Source organism: Rhyacophila brunnea, unplaced genomic scaffold (genome assembly GCF_057557595.1).
Source record: "Rhyacophila brunnea isolate RB1 unplaced genomic scaffold, BYU_Rbru_1.0 scaffold_5, whole genome shotgun sequence".
NCBI classification, from domain to species: Eukaryota; Metazoa; Arthropoda; class Insecta; order Trichoptera; family Rhyacophilidae; genus Rhyacophila; species Rhyacophila brunnea.
In genome coordinates, this window is record NW_028233170.1 from 38,945,300 (window position 1) to 38,965,335 (window position 20,036).

Consider the following 20,036-nt stretch of genomic DNA (forward strand, 5'->3'; position numbering starts at 1 on the left):
AAAATCAATAAATCAAATTCTCTCGCAATTCTGCTTTACATTATTAAACATCATCATCAGCATGAATCTATCTATCTGGGTGAAGGCCTCTCCAAGCTGATTCCACTTCTCTCAATCCTGTGCGTTGCGTTGCCACGTAGGTACTTCTGCAGAACTTTATCATTTCATCGATCCAGCGGCCTCTAGGTCTACCTTGCGGACGTTTTGTATCTCTTAAATACTACTGGATGACTAAATTTGTCCAACGATTGTCTCTTCTTCGAGCTATGTGTCCAGCCCATTTCCCAAAAACATGGTATTGGTTAAACATACATAATTCGGAACACCTATGAAATAACATAAAAATAATTAATTTATGGCTTCAATATTGAATAAACATAATTCAATTAAAAAATATTATTTATTGTCTGGCTTATAAATTGCATGTAATTTAGTAGTAGATTTTTTCGTTTGTTGGTTAATTTTACTTTTCCTCGCCTATGTGATTTTATAAGCATGTTCGATCGTTAATTTCATTAAGGCTATACTTCAGCTGAGGCATGGTCTAAAAATATCGTGACTAGGCGATGCGCGGTTTGTGCAAATGACTCGAGCCGAACGAAATATAATTTGTCATAAAAATTCAACATGCGTCCTTTTTATGTTATGTTTATTATTATATTCGTAATAATAATAGTATATTCATTGACATGTTTTCTTTTTCAAGTACATGCGGAACGTTTTTTAGTCATCTTTACACGAGTTAAGAATATATTCCTCCGATGCCATCACAAAACAAATTGACGTGCTCACACCTCGACTGTAAGTCTCCGATTGGCGACGACTGCGAAATATCGTTCCACCTACTGTTGAAAATTATTTGCCGTTTCACTAATGTATGCTCTTAAATAATCTTAGCCCCGCACATAATGTGCAGATATCTGTTGCGTCTGACTAGCATTAAAGTATCGGGGAATATATTAAGTTAATGAACATATTTATATAACATTATTGTGTTAACCTTTTATGCGAAATCTAACAAGGTATGCTGAGGGTCCGCGAGACATCGTATGGGAAGCGCTGATATATAGCCTCTCAGATTTAATTTGGATGATACGGACGTTCATAACTCGGGGGTCTTTTCTCATTAGTCACGTCACAGGCATTCGTTTCGTAAATTCTCACGAACGACGGCTGAAACAATCACATCGTGTTTGCACACTTTCAATCAGCTGGATTATAATTTCACGTATAGTTAGTGAGTTACTTTACTATGTAGGTAACTCAGCCATTCTCAACTGTTATGTCACGGTAGTTTTTAGTTGTGTCTAGAAATATTTCACAATCATTGGAAACATTCACTTAAACATTGTTGCGCAGTTATCTCTTCTTCAAGTTCCATCTCTGAAAAATTTGGAAATCATTTTAGCAATATGTATCAACCTTTTAGACTGATAACCAAAATAATTACAAGATAAAATGAACTTTTTATATACAACGTTTTTTAAATTTTCTGTTGAATTATTATGCTCAATATGCTTAAACTTGTACTTGATATGAAGTAAATAAAAGACAAACAAACAAACAATTATATAATACTGAAATATCATTTTGAGATTTCATTTTGATTTCCATAGTAACGCACGTATATATATTAATAATTAGTTGCTAGGACCACCCCCTTAGCAACCAATAATAGTCTTTTACTTTTTACGGATTTTTCTGAAATAACTTTCCATACAAAACAGAATTAACTGAAAATGAATTCAATTCTACTTAAAGATGGCTAAACGTATTAAAAAATGCATTGGCATCGTGTTCTGATATATTCTAAAAGTTTCAAATGTCTAGCTAGTCGGGAAGTTAGTTAAAAATCGATTGCAAGATTTGTACCGGATAAACAACCACCGGACAAATAAGAATACGACCTAATAAAAACTTTAAAATTATAGTCCACTTGCAAAAAGCGCCACCATATTATATTAATATGCTTAGTGTAGGTGTGTCGTATTAGTCCTGTAGGGTGAATACCCTACCATCCAGCATGACTTGACAGGAAACCATTAATTTATAACTACAATCTATCTTGCAACATACTATTGTTAAACTTGCAAAACAAGCGATTTATGTCAGTCAATCAAATTTCAACAGAAAGCTAATTTAGCAAAATAATAAAATAATTCTATTAATCAATAATATCGCAAATTAATAAATAATACTATATAAGTTTACCATGGTATGCACAAAAGCTGTTTGTATGAAAATCAATCTTACGTAATTATTAAAACTGCATAATTGTTCAAATTAAAATCAATGGTTTATAATTAACGAAACGAATCATGCATTGCACAATAAACCTCATAAGCATGATTATCAAAAATATTCAAGTAGTTGATAGCAGCATTTTCTATTGTATCGAATCAATATAAAACACTCAGTAGAAGAAAGCTACATCGTCATTCAGTTATCAAAGATTTAGTCGCAAGGTTATCGTTTAGCTTCGCCCGGTCGAATTCGTAATGGATCGGAACGCATTCTCGTGATTTCACTCATCTAAATTATAATCTGTAAACTTACCTGTAATAATTAAATTGATATTTATTTGGAAAGTGATAATTAAACCAGGGTTTGTTTAATGCACGCATCAACCTTCTTATTATTGGGGTAAAACCAACATACCCTCCGGTTTTCTACCTCATCTCCTAACCAAAGTCCTATTGGTAAAATGTTTAGATACCCTGATATCACCGATGATAGAGTTGGAAGTTTTCAATTCAATTTAAAACGGAATGTGAATCTGAATTAGATTTTCCATTATAGTTGTAATACGTTTCGCTGCCGTACTCGTATTCCCTAGCAATTATTTTTTGAGTTTAAACAGATTATTTCTGACGAAATCTGAAATTGCCGGTCGACGAGCTTTATCCCGCTTGTCGCCTTAGCTGAAATAGGGCAAGCCTACACTCGTTCACAGTGACAGTTTTAATAGAACGTAACGAAACGTATAATTGTGTTACTTTGATGCAAGGTGTTTACGGGAAACGCCGGAATTTAGAAGTTTTGGTTCGTGTTTGTTTGGTTTTGTGAATTTGTAAATTTACTTAATGTTTTCTTGTTGTGCACGGCACGTTAAGGACTTAGCAAAGTAAAGAAAGATGCGAAGAAGATTTCGCATTATTGCGTTGAAGCATTGTTTTCAAGACAAATTTAATCTAATTTTAAATAATCTCAGCGTACATAACAAATTATTGGATGAGTTTGCGCTGATAAATATTTTGTTAATTTTTTTTGGTTCAGCTCTGATATTATTACTTTACGTGGAAATGTTTGTTTAATAATAGTATACAATAACTTTGTTACAAATTCATGATACCTGTTTACAGGTACATGAAAAAGTTATATTATATTGTTATGAATGACAGGGAAAATTTCATGAACATTCCACTTCCAAAAGTTACATATATATTGTAGTTTAGTTATATATGCGCTACAGTGTTCATTAAAAGCGTACTTCAGTGAAATAGCAAATAATTTTCAACAGCAGGTGCGACGAAATTTCTCACTCGTCGCCTGGACTCGCCAATCGGAGACCGACACTCGAAGTGTGTGCACGTCGATTTGTTTTGTCATGGCGTCGGATGAAAATATTCTTAAATCGTGTAAAGATGACTAAAAAACTAAAGAAAACATGTCAATGAATATAATATACTATTATTATTAGTAATTTAACAATAAACATAACATTAAATGGTCGCATGTTGGATTTTTATGACAAATTATTTTTCGTTCGGCACGCGTCATTTGCACAATCCGCGCATTGCCTAGCCACGTCTAGTAACTGAAGTATAGCCTTAATAATCTACAAAATTGGTGATGGTTTTTATTTTTGAAAATAATACTTACTAAACAACCAATCTTAATAAGCTCTATAGTAATTGAATAAACTATTATTCAATGTTATAAATTCTTAGATCTGTTAGATATATATTGATTATATTTATCAATTTTCTAGATCCTTGGCGCTTATTACAGGGAGACGTATTCATACCCGGTCCTAGAAAGTGCGATTAGAGTGTGCGCGAAGCCTCTAGATATATTATTTCCGCCTCCAAAAACTATTGAGGGAAAGTTACTGATTAATTTGAATAGGTTATTTGAAAAAGTTTTTTTCATCGTTCATTACTTATTATATCGATCCAATAAAGAATATCTTAATACTATAACACGACTAAACATGTAATCAAATTGATACTTGCCCTTTTTATCGGTAAATTAAGAATACTAGTTTCATGAATTAATTACTTAATAGATAAAAATATAAAAGAGCAAAATAATAACCGCTTGTAGTCATCTAGCAATATTGTTTTATACGGCATCCTTCGTTATTGCAATGAGCCAATTTTTAACCTATTTTTCAATAGTGGTCCAAAATAGCCTAATTACGTAAAAACATCGCATTCTTAATTTTAACCGAGAATTCTAAGATTCTACTACACAAGGGCTTCGTATTATTTTAAATGTTACTTTTAGTAATACTAAGTAGTTGAAAGGTAAAAAGCAACTGTTTTTATTTACCATGCGTGGGAATTCCGAATGGGTCTAATTGCTCGAATATTCTTAAGACCCTGGTCGTTTTAACTTATTGCTTTACAATACGTGATTCTAGGACGTTTTTATTATGGTTGAATCCATGAACAATCTGAACGTTGTCGCTTTGCAGGATAACGACCTGTTTTGAATTTGTATGATCACTAATTATGAGTAGTTACATAGGTATGTAATGTTTGAAATTATATGTCATTATTTTAAACGTTGTTGATTGGTATTAAACTTAGAAAGTTAATATTTTAGATTATTAGATAGAAATGAATTTACAATTTTTTCCGGTCTACTACAGTCATATATTTAGCCTCTATCGATATAGATGGGGTTCTTCAACGAATTGGGTACACCCTACCTACCAATTTTGCTTTGTTAGTTAGTATTAATGATTTTCAATTCTTAAGCATGAATTATGAACTATATCGATAAATGTCTTGTCATATTATCTACGTCGAGTCATATCTGCAAGGATTTTTAAAAGTTACATGAATTAATGTTGCGGAATATTGTATGGTTTTTTCCATGCATTTTTTATTTTCCGAAGAAGTCGAGTATTTTCCATCAAATTCGAAGTGAGATTTTGCATTGAGCGTGTTTGAATTCAAAGATTTTCTTTTATATGCGATACGTTAGACAGTGTGTCAATAAATCCAACGTTTTATTCACTTCCGCGAAAGCCCATACAAATTTTATTCAACCGCCATAAACGAAACGGATAAAACCGGTGATGAATTGAAAGAAGAAGAGAATACCGTATGGCAAACCGTCTCTGAGTGTGGTTGGATGGCATAGAAAATAAATATGAATGCAATAAAATATCAATAAGCTTTCTGAAATGCGATTTTTCATTTCTTCGATTACGTTTCCATTTCCGGCCGGCTTTCCGCGTCTACCCCCGCCCGGCGTCGCGAGCGCATTGGGCTTCGGGCGTCGCCGGCGTCGGTCGCCATTTCTTTGAGCCCACGGCGGCGTCGAGCGATATATTCTCCTGTGAAAATTTACGGCCGCTTATCATATGATTTCTCATGGCGGAGTGGCGGATGTTATTAAAACATTTTGACTCTACAGTTTTGAAACATGAGTAATTATTTTCAATACCTTTTTTACCTACACGTCTAACAAATTATCGACAGGTATATGTAATTTATACCTACGTAAGTACGGTTGTTAATATTATTATGTACTAACCTGATTGTAATAACCAAAATAATTCATGATGAATTATTATTTTACAACGTTTTTCTTAGCTCGTATTCTTATTTGTCCGGTGGTTCTTTGTCCGGTACAAATCTTGCAAACGATTTTTAACTAACTTCCCGACTACTTAAGACACTTGAAACTTTTAGAATATATCAGAACACGATGACAATGAATTTTTTCAATACTTTTAGCCATCTTTATGTAGAATTTCAGTTAATTCAGTTTTGTAAGTTATTTCGACACCATTATTGGTTGCAAGGGGTCTGTGGTTTTAGCAACTAAATTATTAATATATACGTGCGTTACTATGGAAATCAATATGACAAGTCAAGTACAAATTTTTTTGGTCGTTTTAAGCTAGTCAAGTCAAGTTTATATGATTTAACAGAAAATTTAAACACCTTGTACTTATATAAAAAGTTTTTTTGATCTTGTAATTATTTATCATTTAATTCTCATAATATCGCACTCGTTTTTCTTTCTCTCAATCGTAACTAAGCATCATATTTTAGGATTATTGATGACAAAATGGTGCATACTCTTGTCTATATAAATAATAAATAACTGAAGTTGGCTGTTTGAAAAAACTCTCCTGCAAAACATTTTAAATGTGAGTTAGAATAGTTCTGCATTCAGCTGACGAATTGTAATAAATAAAACAGTTTTAATCAAAATAAATAAATTATCATTTTCCTGTGAAAATATATTAACAGGCTTTTTACGATGCAGTCATTTGCCCAACCGGAGTTTTCTCTGTGTCAAACATACATTGGACACAAACGTGGAATTCGTACCCGCGTTTATGGCTTTTAATAAATAGGCGCTTTACAACAACTCATGGGATAATGTAATTTTTGTTTAAATTCGACTGCAGGCCATCGATGTACTATATGCATATTGGGTCTAAGTACATATTAATAACAAAAATATCATTCTCTGTAACCATATTTTGGTCCTTACTAATGCAAGGAGCATAAAAACAACCTTTTTTTATAGCGATAGTATTATATTTTAAATGGGTTTATTCTGTGTGCGAAATGAAGAAGGCGTTAAGTCTTAAATCGCTACTTTTTAGGACAGCCAAAAGAAGATTATTTTTTAGATCATTTTGTATATGTATAGGAATTCTAATGTTTGTTGTATGGAATTTAGTAATTCATAGGTATTGATTTGACTGCATATGTATAATATTATGGTTAATTTGCCATCTTTAACTCATTTTTTGATTTTAACGACTTATAACCATGGCCCCCTCAAGGGTGGGGGGGTGACAGGGCTCTAGCCTGGGGGCCCTGCCTTAAGCGGGGCCCGCCCGACCTGGCGAATTTACCAGCCAAGTGAGAAAACACACATCACAAAATTGCACTAATTGTAAAAAAATGATGCCTGAGGCGCTATTTCACTTATACCATAATTAAAATTTTTCATTATGTGGTTGTGCGGTGCAATTTTCGATTATTGTTTGTCAATATTCGATAACTCCATCATTCAAGTTGGTGCATTAAAAATTATTAAAATCTTACCCTAATTTTTACCTCGAATACTGTTTGGAATATACAACTGTAGATAGTCACACTGACTAACTTTAGCGATCGGTAGGGGGGGCCGCTTCAGGATTAAGCATGGCCCCCACTATAACCCTCTTCCTTTCCCTCACAGTATTATTCTTATCATACATAAAACATATCTTAATCTCTATTGAACTTTTTCTGAGATCAAGATTTCTCATAGTTTCTCGGTTAGTTTTTTTGAAAGCTTATTTAATTATATAACTTCAATTCAATTAAGCAGTCAATTATTGGTCTATTATCTTATTAATTTTAACTTTTATTTATTTTTTAAATTAAAAATAATCCTGTAAAAATAAGTCCACTTTAGGAGCTGCTATTTCTTCACAGTCTGCAAGACAAACTGAATAAGAAGACGAAGAACGTAATCTCAGAATCCAGGACAGAAGGAATGTAAATATTGTTTCTACATTACAACACGCGGCGTCAAAAAACAGAAATTCCGCCGCGTGTCGTCTCTTCAGTTGATAGCTTTGCATGATAAAGGGAAGAAAAAGATTTTTATTTGCAGTAAACGCTGTTTTTGCGACGCTTTTTATTTCTATTCTACTACTTAGATACAAATGCTTAAGAGTATTTTTTTAAGAATTCCATTGAGTATTTTTCTATCGTAGTCCTGAAAAGTATTGTTGTACTATTAGGTATAAATAAATGAGTATGAAAATGAGAGTCAACGAGTATTTACTAATATTTAATATTGTATGTATTGTCACAATGGGGAAAGTTTGTAGACTAATTCATTATTATGATTGATATTTACTTGACTTTAACATGCCCGGTTCATTTCATTAAATTGAATTTCGCGCCATTCTCACAGCCCGACTTTCACGTATCACATCAGTCAACCGGCGACCGTCTCCTTTATTATTCTTATGTCATTAGAATTTTGTTCACAAACGTAATCAAACCTCATCATTTTATTGTGAGGAGTGACCGAGAAACTATTTAATTATACTTCGAACCCTCGTTCTGTAATTAAGTTTAATATTCTCTATAATCTATAATAATAAGATATGTTGTATGTTATATTTGTTATATTGTAACGTTGGATATATGTGGTAAAATCATTATACAGTGGCACCATGGGTATGGCAAACGCGGCTTGTAGTTGTAGTGGTATTTTTTGCTAGCATTGAAACAGGCATTGTCGAATGCAATCCGATACACTCGCGAATCGCATATGGTGCCACTGTAGAATGATTTACCCATACGTTAGAACCATCGTAAAAATAAATCTTAACTGGCCGCGTGCTGACAGCGTGTGGAAAACGTTGTGTTATCAACTACACCTCATCCCCTTGTAATGAAATTCCAACCCATACTGGAATTTTTTTTCCATTGTTGATATAAAAATTTTATATTTACAAATAACATTGATAAAATCGGTCAATAATAAATCTAGTATAATTTATACTATTTAAGGCATTTATTATTAATATTGTATACGTTAAATCTTGGAAATACATAAGTTTAATAGAGTAAATAATATTGTAATATAAATAATAATGTGAATTTAATATGAGATTGCTGTTTCTGATAGTAAAGACTTAATTAATGGGTTAGCGAGATTTAAAATAGTAAAGAAAATCGTGGTGTACTTATGGCCTTTCCGCTTCATGAATCTAATTAGTCAGCCAAATATGAAACAGCCGTAAAACGTATGAGATCATGGTGGAATTACTTTGTTAATAGTGCAAAGCATTGTTTTTTCCAATTTTTATTAATTTATGTTAAAAAATAAAATGAATCGGCAACTTACACATGGGTGTAAACTGTAAATCAAACTTCATTCAAACTCAGTTTATTTCTTATGTAGTTATTTATTATTAAAAGTATTTTTTTCTGTTATATTTTCGTTTTTATTTTATTTTCCATAAAAATTGATGAAATAATCAATCCCGAAAGTTTGGGATTCATAGGTATCGAAAATATCTCGGGATCGCGGGATTGGAATCCCTATCTGTAATGTAATTGATAAGCTATGATAATAAACTGGATATATTTAAAAGGAACATAATATTAAAGTGTCTTTGGAGTTGTATATGACGAAGATGATACCCCACCAGAGAGGTGAAAATGAGAGTTGTGAGATTCAGACGGTGAACCCAATTTATTTGTACTGGCCTAGTATTATTAGTTTGAGTTCTATGTATATCAGCTTTTTATGTCAAAGAATTTAACTCTGTATAGTAAGAGGCAGCCTTATCAACATGTAATGGATAGGTTGATGGAATTCTTGATACTCTCTTGCTGTGCCAGGCTACCGAGGTGTTTTGCTTGTGACACCAACACCAGAGCAAAATTAATATTCTTTAAGTTGGCAAAATAGAAATTGCGGATAGAGTTAAACAGCCGATAATGAATCCTTTTTGAAAATTTTCATTTTTATATATTTTCCTTCTAAATATATATATTTTTTTTTTGATTTCTTTAGTTTACTTTGCAGTATAAACTTGATACCAATTATTAATTAATTACTGAAATTCCCTTTAGCCTTACTGCCACTGGAAAGTGTATCGCAGGGGTTAAATTTCGTTGGCATCGCTTTAATGCCCCATCATCATTTTGACGTTTTCATTTCGTTCTAATTCTAAACTTCTCGCGCGGGCATTTTCTTTCATATCTTTCCCATCTGAAAGCTCATGACATTTTAATCATTGCACAAGGTGTATTTTCCGAATTTTATTAAAATGAGATGAACGCAACCCCATAAAATCGTCCGACATAAAGAGAGTGGATTGCATATGATAATAATGAACAAATATGAAAAAAAGATGGTTGCCATTATTCACGCAATGAAAAATACAAGATATTGACATAGCTGATGCTTAATTAGTGAAACACTCACCGTGATCGTGATAATTGTACCTGGTTTAATTCCTCTCATTTGATCTAAGTTTTTTTCAAGTGTTGTTTCGACTATGTATTTACGTTTCTGAGGCTGTTTCATATATTATTTTCAATAGAGAACGTTGCATTCTCATAACTTCCGTATTATTTAGTATTGAATAAAACATAATTGTGTTAAAAATTATGAACGAGTGTCTTAAGAGCGTACTTCAGTGAAACGGAAAATAATTTTCAACAGTAGGTGCGACGAAATATCTCACTAGTCGCCAATCGGAGACCGACAGTCGAGCTTTTTGCACGTCGATTTGTTTTGTCATGGCGTCGGATGAAAATATTCTTAAATCGTGTAAAGATGACTAAAAACTTTACGTTTGTATTTAAAAAAGAAAACATGTCAATGAAATACTATTATTATTAGTAATATAACAATAAACATAACATTAAATGGACGCATGTTGGATTTTTATGACAAATTATATTGCGTTCGGCACGCGTCATTTGCATTATCCGCGCATCGCCTAGCCACGATCTTTTTAGAGGGTGCCGGACAAAATCCCGAAGGCCGAAATCCCGAATACCGAAATCCCGAACGCTGAAATCCCGAATGGCTGAAATCTCGAATGGCCGGAATCCCAAAGGCCGAAATCCCGAAAAATAAAAATAAATACAAACAGTAATACCTAATTGCGCAATCTTAACACTTCTCTTGAATTGCACAAATTTTACAAGAGACAAAAAACCATCCTTTTGTAGAACAAATGGGTTTTTGTCTCTCATGTAAAAAATTGCGCAATCTTAACACATCAAATTTTACAAAAGAGGCAAAAACCCATTTGTTTTACAAAAAATGGTTTTTTGTCTCTTGTAAAAATTGCGCAATTCAAGATAAAGTGTTAAGATTGCGCGATTATTGCTGTTTGTATTTTTTTATTTTTCGGGATTTCGGCCTTCGGGATTCCGGCCATTCAGGATTTCGGCCATTCGGGATTTAGGCTTTCGGGATTTCGGCCATTCGGGATTTCAGCGTTCGGCATTTCGGCCTTCGGGATTTCGACCCAAACCCCTTACATGTAACCTACCATTTTCGGACTATTTCGTGGCGTAACGAAGGAAAATCCCAATTCAATGTGCATTTTGAGAACAACCCAAGGTGCGACCGGCTTGATGTATTCAGTGTTTTATGTTATCCGTATAAAACGATCTTTGTTAGAAGTAAATAAGTAAATATTGTGGGTATTTACGAAATTCTATTAAAAGTAAGGACGCATCTCCAGCCGTTGTTTTCACGTACAACCATAAACCATAAAGTTTGAAGTAAAATTATCATAAAGAATTTAAACACAAAAGCTTCGGAAAAACGATCTCATTTATGCTTCGTCTCTGTTTTCTTTTATTGCTGTAATATTTGTTTGCTACCCTACTCTTTATGCTAAACAATATTTTCCCGGATTTCCATACCCAAATTTCTTTCCAACTTGGAAATGTTTTAGGCGGTTATTATAAGCTCCTTGAATAATTGATTATTTAAATAATTTAATTTAAAATTTGGTCATTGTTCCGTAGTTTCATATTTAAGGAATATTTAGAATTTTAAAATATTACCACATTTTAAAACAATTGAGATTATTCGAATAAGTGCTTTCGTTACCGCGGAAATTTAATAACAGTGTATTTAGACTTAGATTTAAACTTATTATCTACACTCATTAACTGTTAATTCTAGTTGATAAGCGTAAAGATTTATACCTACTTAGAAGGTTTTAAAATAGATATCGCCGACACGAAATTATGTGTTATCTTGACTATTGTATATTCATCGCTAACTAAACGGATGATAATTGAAATAATAAAATATTTTTGTCTTTTGCCTTGACTGCAAATATTATAAAGCACTTTCCCTCTGAGCCAACGTCCCCTATAATTATTACATTTTGTCTACGGATGATAAATTCATCAGCGGTAAATTAAAAAAAAATGTATGCAATTATTCACCATTTTTTGTGTGGATAAATGAACTCGTCAAATTATTATCCCCCGAAAAAATGTGAAAACTAAAACAGAATAACGTGACCGACATTCGTCCTATGAGACGCGAGATGGGCGTAATAAAATTTCACTGTTTGTCATTTTTAAGTCTATTTAGGAAAACCAAAAATGTGATATCGTACTATCACCTCCTGTCGAATTTTCGAGGGAAACATGTGTAGGTATTCCCTCCTGATTGCTTGGGCGTCTGTACGCATCGTCCGTTGCTTGGTGACTTGGAGTGATAAAAACATATAGGATGGTGAAGAAAACAACGAGGTTTATTGCTGAATACGAATTACAGTTGTTGACACTGTTCATACTACTATGAGCCTGCCCGAAAATGGTTCTGGCCTCTATAGGTATCCAGAGAAGACCTCCTCCAAATGGTCAAATTTGGGGTGGTGACAGTACATTACTTTCTTCAAAATTTCAATGTGTGGATGTTGGAAAATATATGCATTCACTGAACATCATCACCATACTCACTGTGTTGGAATAACTTCGTTAATCGAGAGGCAGAACTAACCTGCCATTGGTGATGCCAATTGGGAGTACAATAACTCTGTTCAACCAAATCGCCTCAGATGTTGATATATTCCATCTACGTAAGGATGAGTATAGGTGGACGTTGTTTTATTAATTCTTAAAATAGGGTCCACTTAGCTCATCCGGTGTGCTTCCATGCTTTATAATTAATTAATATTTTTTATATTTTTTATATTTAATATATTTTTTTTATAATTTTGTACCTTTTACTTTACTTTTCATACTGTTTTTGTGATACTGCATATGTTTATTTCTTCTTTACACTGTTTCTTTGTTTTTAAATGTCATATTGTAAACGTCTTAAATTTGTAATTTGTAATGTTCACTGTATGTTAAAAAAAAATACTAAAATTTATTATCTATTCGTCCTCAAAATTCTTTAAAAGTTTGCTGAAAAACAATGTAGTAATTCATTGTTGTTGTAGAATTGAAAAACATATACCTAATAAGAAAAATCACAAGCATGTTATATTATGCCATTGTGGAATATATAAAATACGGGTTTAAATCAACAGAACAAGTTTATTATGTATAGAAAAGACAATATGACCTCTGTAATAATATGACTGTCATATTATTTTGGTGGTGTAAAAATTCCCGTAGCGTAACATGAATATTTTTATGACGCGCAAGTATTCCAGTATTGTAACATCCACGTTTGATGTCTCATATTGTAGTAAAATATAACCACTGATGCTTAAAAAATGACGATCGTAGAAAGTAGACATGCACTTGTCTCCATATAAAAATAAAAGTATAATATATACGCCACCGGAAAGCGCGTCGAGTTGTTTTTATTTTTATTCTGGAAGATAAAACATCTGCGACGTGTTTGTCAAAAAAGCGACGGCGCTTCGGGATGCCTGAACCTCGAAGCACCGTGGGGAAAGCGTGGTGGGCGATGGGCTACGATTTTTCATCACCATGCAACTGAATTAAGTAATTATTTTGATGAAATATTTTCTTGGATCAATTATAATATTATAATAATCGACGCTCAAAATCTATTTTTCAACGAAACTCCACGGCCCTTGAAAAGTAACCACAAACCGTTTAATTAAATTTAAGAATTTATAAATGAAAATGTTGTTTTATGTATTTTTTTTTTTTTGTACAAAGCTCTGGTCGTATTATTTTAGTTTATTCATCATAACCTTTTAAATTATAATTCTTTGAAGGCTTTTTGTTATTCAAATGGTCGAAATATTAAATTATAAATGCTTTCGTTGAACATTGATTCATACATACTACAGAAAAAATAGATTTATTATCGATTATTATTATATTTTTTATCGAGGCGTAGAGATGTAGTAAATTAAGAACTTGTGTGTTTTTAAACGGAAATCCTACTAAATAGTTCTTATTCGTATATGTACTATCATCTAATATAAGTGTTCTAATGGATTTAAATTCAAATTCCATCAAGTACCAGTGTTGCCATCTTTTTCTATGCTGATTATAGCACAAAGACGTAAAAATTATAGTATTTCTGTGAAAAATATAGTACAGGAACATTTTTCGGCTTAAATTCTTTAAAATTATAGTATTTTGGCATATTTGGCGTAAAATTATAGTATTTAACATTTTTTGCAGAATCAAAATTATAGTATTGTACTATAATTATAGTACGGTTGGCAACACTGTCAAGTACCCTCCGTCGATAGTATTAATATAAAGTGTAATATACATAATTTGAAAACATCTCATGCATAAACACACAACAAAAAATCATTTGTAGAAAAAGATACGACACCCGGCGGGATTTGAATAAGCAATTCGATATGCATTTCACCTAACAACAGATACTAGTTAAAATTGTCATTATTCAATAAGATTCCCGTAGCTTAACTGGTAAAGTATACTGCCGCGAATCCAGCAGGTAAAGGTTCAAGTTCCGTCGGGTGCCGTATTTTTTTCTAGTGTGTATATGTATAGTCAGTATGTATAATGTTACATTCTGAAATCTGTCTTATTCGTTGAATAAAAGAAATACTTTATAAAAGTGTAATATTACGCTTTAGCTATACTATTACATTGTTACACTTATTTATACGCAAACATATTATTATCACTTATTTCGTAGCTTAAAACAGAACTCGGAAGTCGTTTCGACTTTAAAAAATGTGTCGTCAATTAAATCAAGAAAGATGGCGTCGGTTCTAGACGTTGAGGTCAAATCCTATTTACTAACGCTTTCCAAACGACTTCCCCTGTCTCCCAGTTTGTATTTTCTCAACATTTGTAAGGTGAGATATGCGCGGAGACCATTCCAAAACATTCACGATGTCAAGATGCGTCTTTTAGTTCACGGTTTTTTATTTTTATTTTAGGGCCACGAGCATCCATTTAATCCGCCGGAAGGACTTGTTGGGCGGACGGGGAGATTCTTTTTACTTATAAACTCTTTGAATTATTGTAGCGCATTTATTAAAAAGTCAACGGAGATGTCGACGACGGGACATTTTCAACATCTGAACATGCAGTCCTTTTTTACTGACTTATTTTTTACTCGACGAATTTTTCAAGAACGTTTTAAATATTATGCATATTAATGAGTATCAGTGCCGTGCGGTCCATAGATACTGTAGATTCCCAGAAATATACTATAACATATATAATACTAGACCAATTTGGCGGTAAGTTTAACTTAATATAATTATTATATACCCAGTCATCATGTATGACAATATTTTTATAATATCCCAGAGCTACCACTTCATATTATCCTACACTACAATACATCTTCATCCACGCCCCAAAATTCGATTACCTAATTAAAAAAATATGAATTTATAATATATTGCAAATAGTACGTTCTTCAATATTATCCCTACCAATAAACATCACCGCATACATAATAGATATCCAGCAATAAAGCATGGAAATACGTCATATACTAAGAAAAAATATACTGTCGAATATATCATCATCATCATGATCAGCCTGAATCTATCCACTGCTGGATGAAGGCCTCTTCAAGCTGCTTCCACTTCTCTCGGTCCTGTACATTGCGATGCCACGTACTTCCGCAGAATTTTATCATTTCATCGATCCAGCGGTCTCTAGGTCTACCTTGCGGACGTTTTGTACTTCTTGGATACCACTGGATGACTAGATTTGTCCAACGATTGTCTCTTCTTCGAGCTATGTGTCCAGCCCATCTCCATTTAAGGCTTTTAATAAACTCTATTACATCGCAAACCGTTGTCTGCTTCCTTATCCACTCATTCCTCTTCTTGTCCTTTCGCGTTATGCCCAGCATGCACCTCTCCATACCACGTTGTGCTACTCTAAGTTTCTGGATCTCTCTTTATACATTTACATACTTTATACATACATACTATTCTACTTGATGTAAATTGGATTAAAATTCAAATTTTATGACATCTTCATGTTCTAAGAATAAATATATTATATAAAACCAGAGCATTGGAGCGGAGCTCGGAGCAGGAGCACGGAGCAGTAGGGCAATGGGATTTTACCCGGAGCACCGTAAATTTGTAGTGATGTTTTTTATTATTACATTTTCGCTCTAAAATTAATTCTTAGTGAGAAGAGGCAGATAATGAAGGACGATTTGTTGTCTGAAATTTGTTAAACAGGATTAATAATGAATAATTAGAAGATAAAAATAACTTTTTATATACCACGTTTTTAAATTTTCTGTTGAATCATATAAACTTGACAATTCTATGTACCTATTAATAATTTAGGACAAATAAGGCAATTGTGAACAAATATTTTTTTTTGCTATTTTGCAACAAACAAATATAGAATACTGAAATGTAATTTTGATTTCCATAGTAACGCACGTATATATTAACAATTTAGTTGCTAGGACCACCCCCTTTGCAATCAATAATAGTGGATCGGATTACGGATTTCTTCCGAAATAACTTTTCATACAAAACAGAATTAACTGAAAATGAATTCAATTCTACTTTAAGATGGGTAAAAGTATTAAAAGAATGCATTGGCATCGTGTTCTGATATATTTTAAAAGTTGCAAATGTCTAGCTAGTCGGGAAGTTAGTTAACAATCGATTGCAAGATTTGTACTGGATAAACAACCACCGGACAAACAAGAATACGAGCTAAGAAAAACGTGGTAAAATGACGAATAATAAACCTTATTTTTTAATTTTAGGGCGAAAATTTAATAATATTTAAGAACCATCAGGATCAGTGGAGTACTACAATTTTGCAATGCTATGGGTAAAATCCCATTGCTTCACTGCTCCGTGCTCCTGCTCCGAGCTCCGCTCCAATGCTCTGGTGTTATCCGAACGCTATTATGTAGCTATTCAACTGTCTTCTTGGTTTATGAAAGAGTTCATTCAAACACGCTTAACAAAAAATGCTAATCCTTCTCTTGAACGTCGTTTGCTAAGTTAAATTATAACGTAGCGTTATTATACAAAATCTTGGTTATTGAGCGCCCTGTTTTCCATTTCTCATTGTCCAACACTTCATCAGAAGTCAAACAATAATAATATTTGGTAGTTTATCTTCGAAATTCTCGGGAGTGTTTGCGAACGGGACGAAAAGTTTGCACAGCCAGTTGTGAGGGGCCGCTGAATTTATTCCGATTCGTCAATCTGAGCTAAATAATATAACAGCGTTTCCTTCTTTACCTCTTCAATTTACGCAGATTAAATTAATATCGCTTGTGCTGAAGACTCGCTTAAGTTTTCTCTTTCACTCCATACTGCTTTTCCGCATTTCCTTCATTTTCGCGAAAGAGCTTGCAAACGGTTTTTTAACTGCGACACCTCAGTGAAATGACTTAACCGCTGCAACGTAAATGCAATCTATTTTTTCAGATTTTATTTATTTTATTTTAATACCGCTTTTAGTTACTTTAACTTACTTATAACCCAACAAAAACTTACAGTTACTGTCAAGCGCTGCAAAGTCCTTGCGTGCGCTTTTTGCAGTGGACTGTAATTTGAGGATGCTGGTGGATTACGGATCTAGGGGGGGAGGGTTACACAAGATGCCAGAAACTGAGCTTTTATGTTGAGAGGGCTTCGGTGTTCACGCACTCTAGCACTTGTAAACGGAAGGTTCGGAATGTCACTCTCATGGTTTCACTTGGTTTTTGATGATGAATTATGATGACAAGTTCAGGAGGGATGATAGACGCTACGTTCGCTCAAACCGTATCAGATTTAGCGCAACGAACGTCGAACATATGTGTAGTCAAGCTACAAAATAACGCCGCAGGTGACTTTTCGTTACTAGTAGAGTAAATTGTGATGTGTATTTAGCTCACTTATCTGGCCGACTCGCCACCCAGGGCCCCTTTGTGGGGGTCATGATCGCCCCCATAGGTGCTTGTATTTGTATTAAATTTATATGAAAACATTTGGAAAGTGTTCAACTTTCCAACAGTTTTTATGTTGATTTGGACTAGGCTAAATACGTTAAATCTCCTCAATCCATTGGACCGATGTTTACGTACATTACAGAACGTCTAGAGATCGTCCCCGCAACAGCAGTTGACAGCATCTGCCTCACATTATCGTCCTCCTTTCATCGTTTTTATTTAATTTACAACTTGATCCGCAACTTTTCCGACCGGGTTACGGAGTTTTTAATAACAGTAATCAATGTAATGAGTGTAATGAGAATTGCTCTTTCAGATCTTCACTTAATCGTTTTATCCAGCTTTAGTATAGTCAAGTAATAATGGGGAGGTACCTAATCGGATTTAAATGTTTGCTTTTGGTATTTCCGTCCTACAATACCGGAAATTCGACGTTTATATTTGGAAGATAATTTGCCGATTTCTCTAATCCAGATTACATTTCCGATTTGAAGGATAAGGATAAACTATTTTTTTTCTTATATTTAACGGTGTAACTTTATATATAAATGATTTTTTCGTGCTAATTATTTGAAGGTCTGCTTTCATCTGAAATTCCTTGAATCATACTTCTTGGTTTTTCAACCAGATCATCCATTTCCTCCTAGGTATGTACTGAGTTACATGATAAATAATACACTAACATTAACACACCTCCTACAAACGTTTTGTATAACTCATTACTACATAAGACAATTTTTAGAAATCGAAATTACAACTAGATTTTGTATGAAGGAATAATTTGACTTTGACAGCTAATGAATGATGGGAATGTATATTATTTACAAATTACACTGATAGGTAAATACATTTGCTTTGGCAAATTTTTATAATTCAATTCGTAACAACATGAAATGGATTATAATCATGTCGTTTTGGAAATCAATATGTCAGGCAATCTAGGATCTGATTTTGACAGATGAACAGTGGGACCATTCGCTTGAGAAATAATATGCTATGAAAAAGATATGTTCAGGCTTTGTATCTTAAGATGGTGCTGCATAACCACATGTGTTTGGCAACAATCAAAACTTTTGATTATACGGATCGGCTCCCTTTTATATTAGCTACGTTACAATGCAGGATTTTTATTCTTATTCATTCCTGATAAAAATTGTAGTATTTAATTGAAATATATAACTTGATTTTTATCAACGGTTAAATTTCCGTGAACCGTACACACTCTCATACCGCAAGTTGCCGCATTAACACGCAAATTTGCGGAGCGTGTGTGGGCCGACAATACGCGGCTATGAATCAGTAAAGTCTAGCACAGGCAAATGGAGGAGAATCTGTTGCGAATGTCCAAGTTGTTGACAACCGGCTAGTTCTTCCTCTTTGCTGTTCATGACGTGACAGGGAATGTTTCAGATTCATTTAATTATGATATAGGAATACCAGATATAATGTATTCAGAACACTGAACAATCATACTTGATTAAATTATTCGTTGATTTTTACAGGATTTCAGGTTTCATATACCTGTCTCAAAATTAAATCAACTCCTTTTGCTTTCAAGAACACTTTTAAAATATTTTTATTTGCATTGTAGTTATTATAATCAAGCTTTGTTTACAATAAATTATTCTCCTTGGCTTTTTATTTTCCTTTTGTAAATTCTCGGCACGATAAAAAACACTAAATGGTTTCGTCGAGTCTTTCGCATAAAACAAGGAAACTGCCTGCACGTGAATTAAATTCGTTTTGCCAAAACACACGCTTCTAATTAATTTTATTTCATTGTATTTGCTCTCATTGTGTGCTAAATTTTTCATTCCAATTCGTTGTTTTTTTGTTCCAAATGGGTTTTTGTTTGTCAAACAACCGAGGCTTTGATTACTCTTTATTTGTGTTTCGATCGCTGTATGGTTTTCCGTAATCAATGGATTTACATG

At 33.3% G+C, this 20,036-nt stretch overlaps 1 protein-coding gene across 1 annotated transcript in view; it reads left to right on the forward strand.

The window, feature by feature from the left end:
- LOC147066403 (uncharacterized) overlaps positions 1 to 20,036 on the forward strand; it is a 1,036,129-nt gene that overhangs the window by 356,396 nt on the left and 659,697 nt on the right. The window lies entirely within an intron of this gene.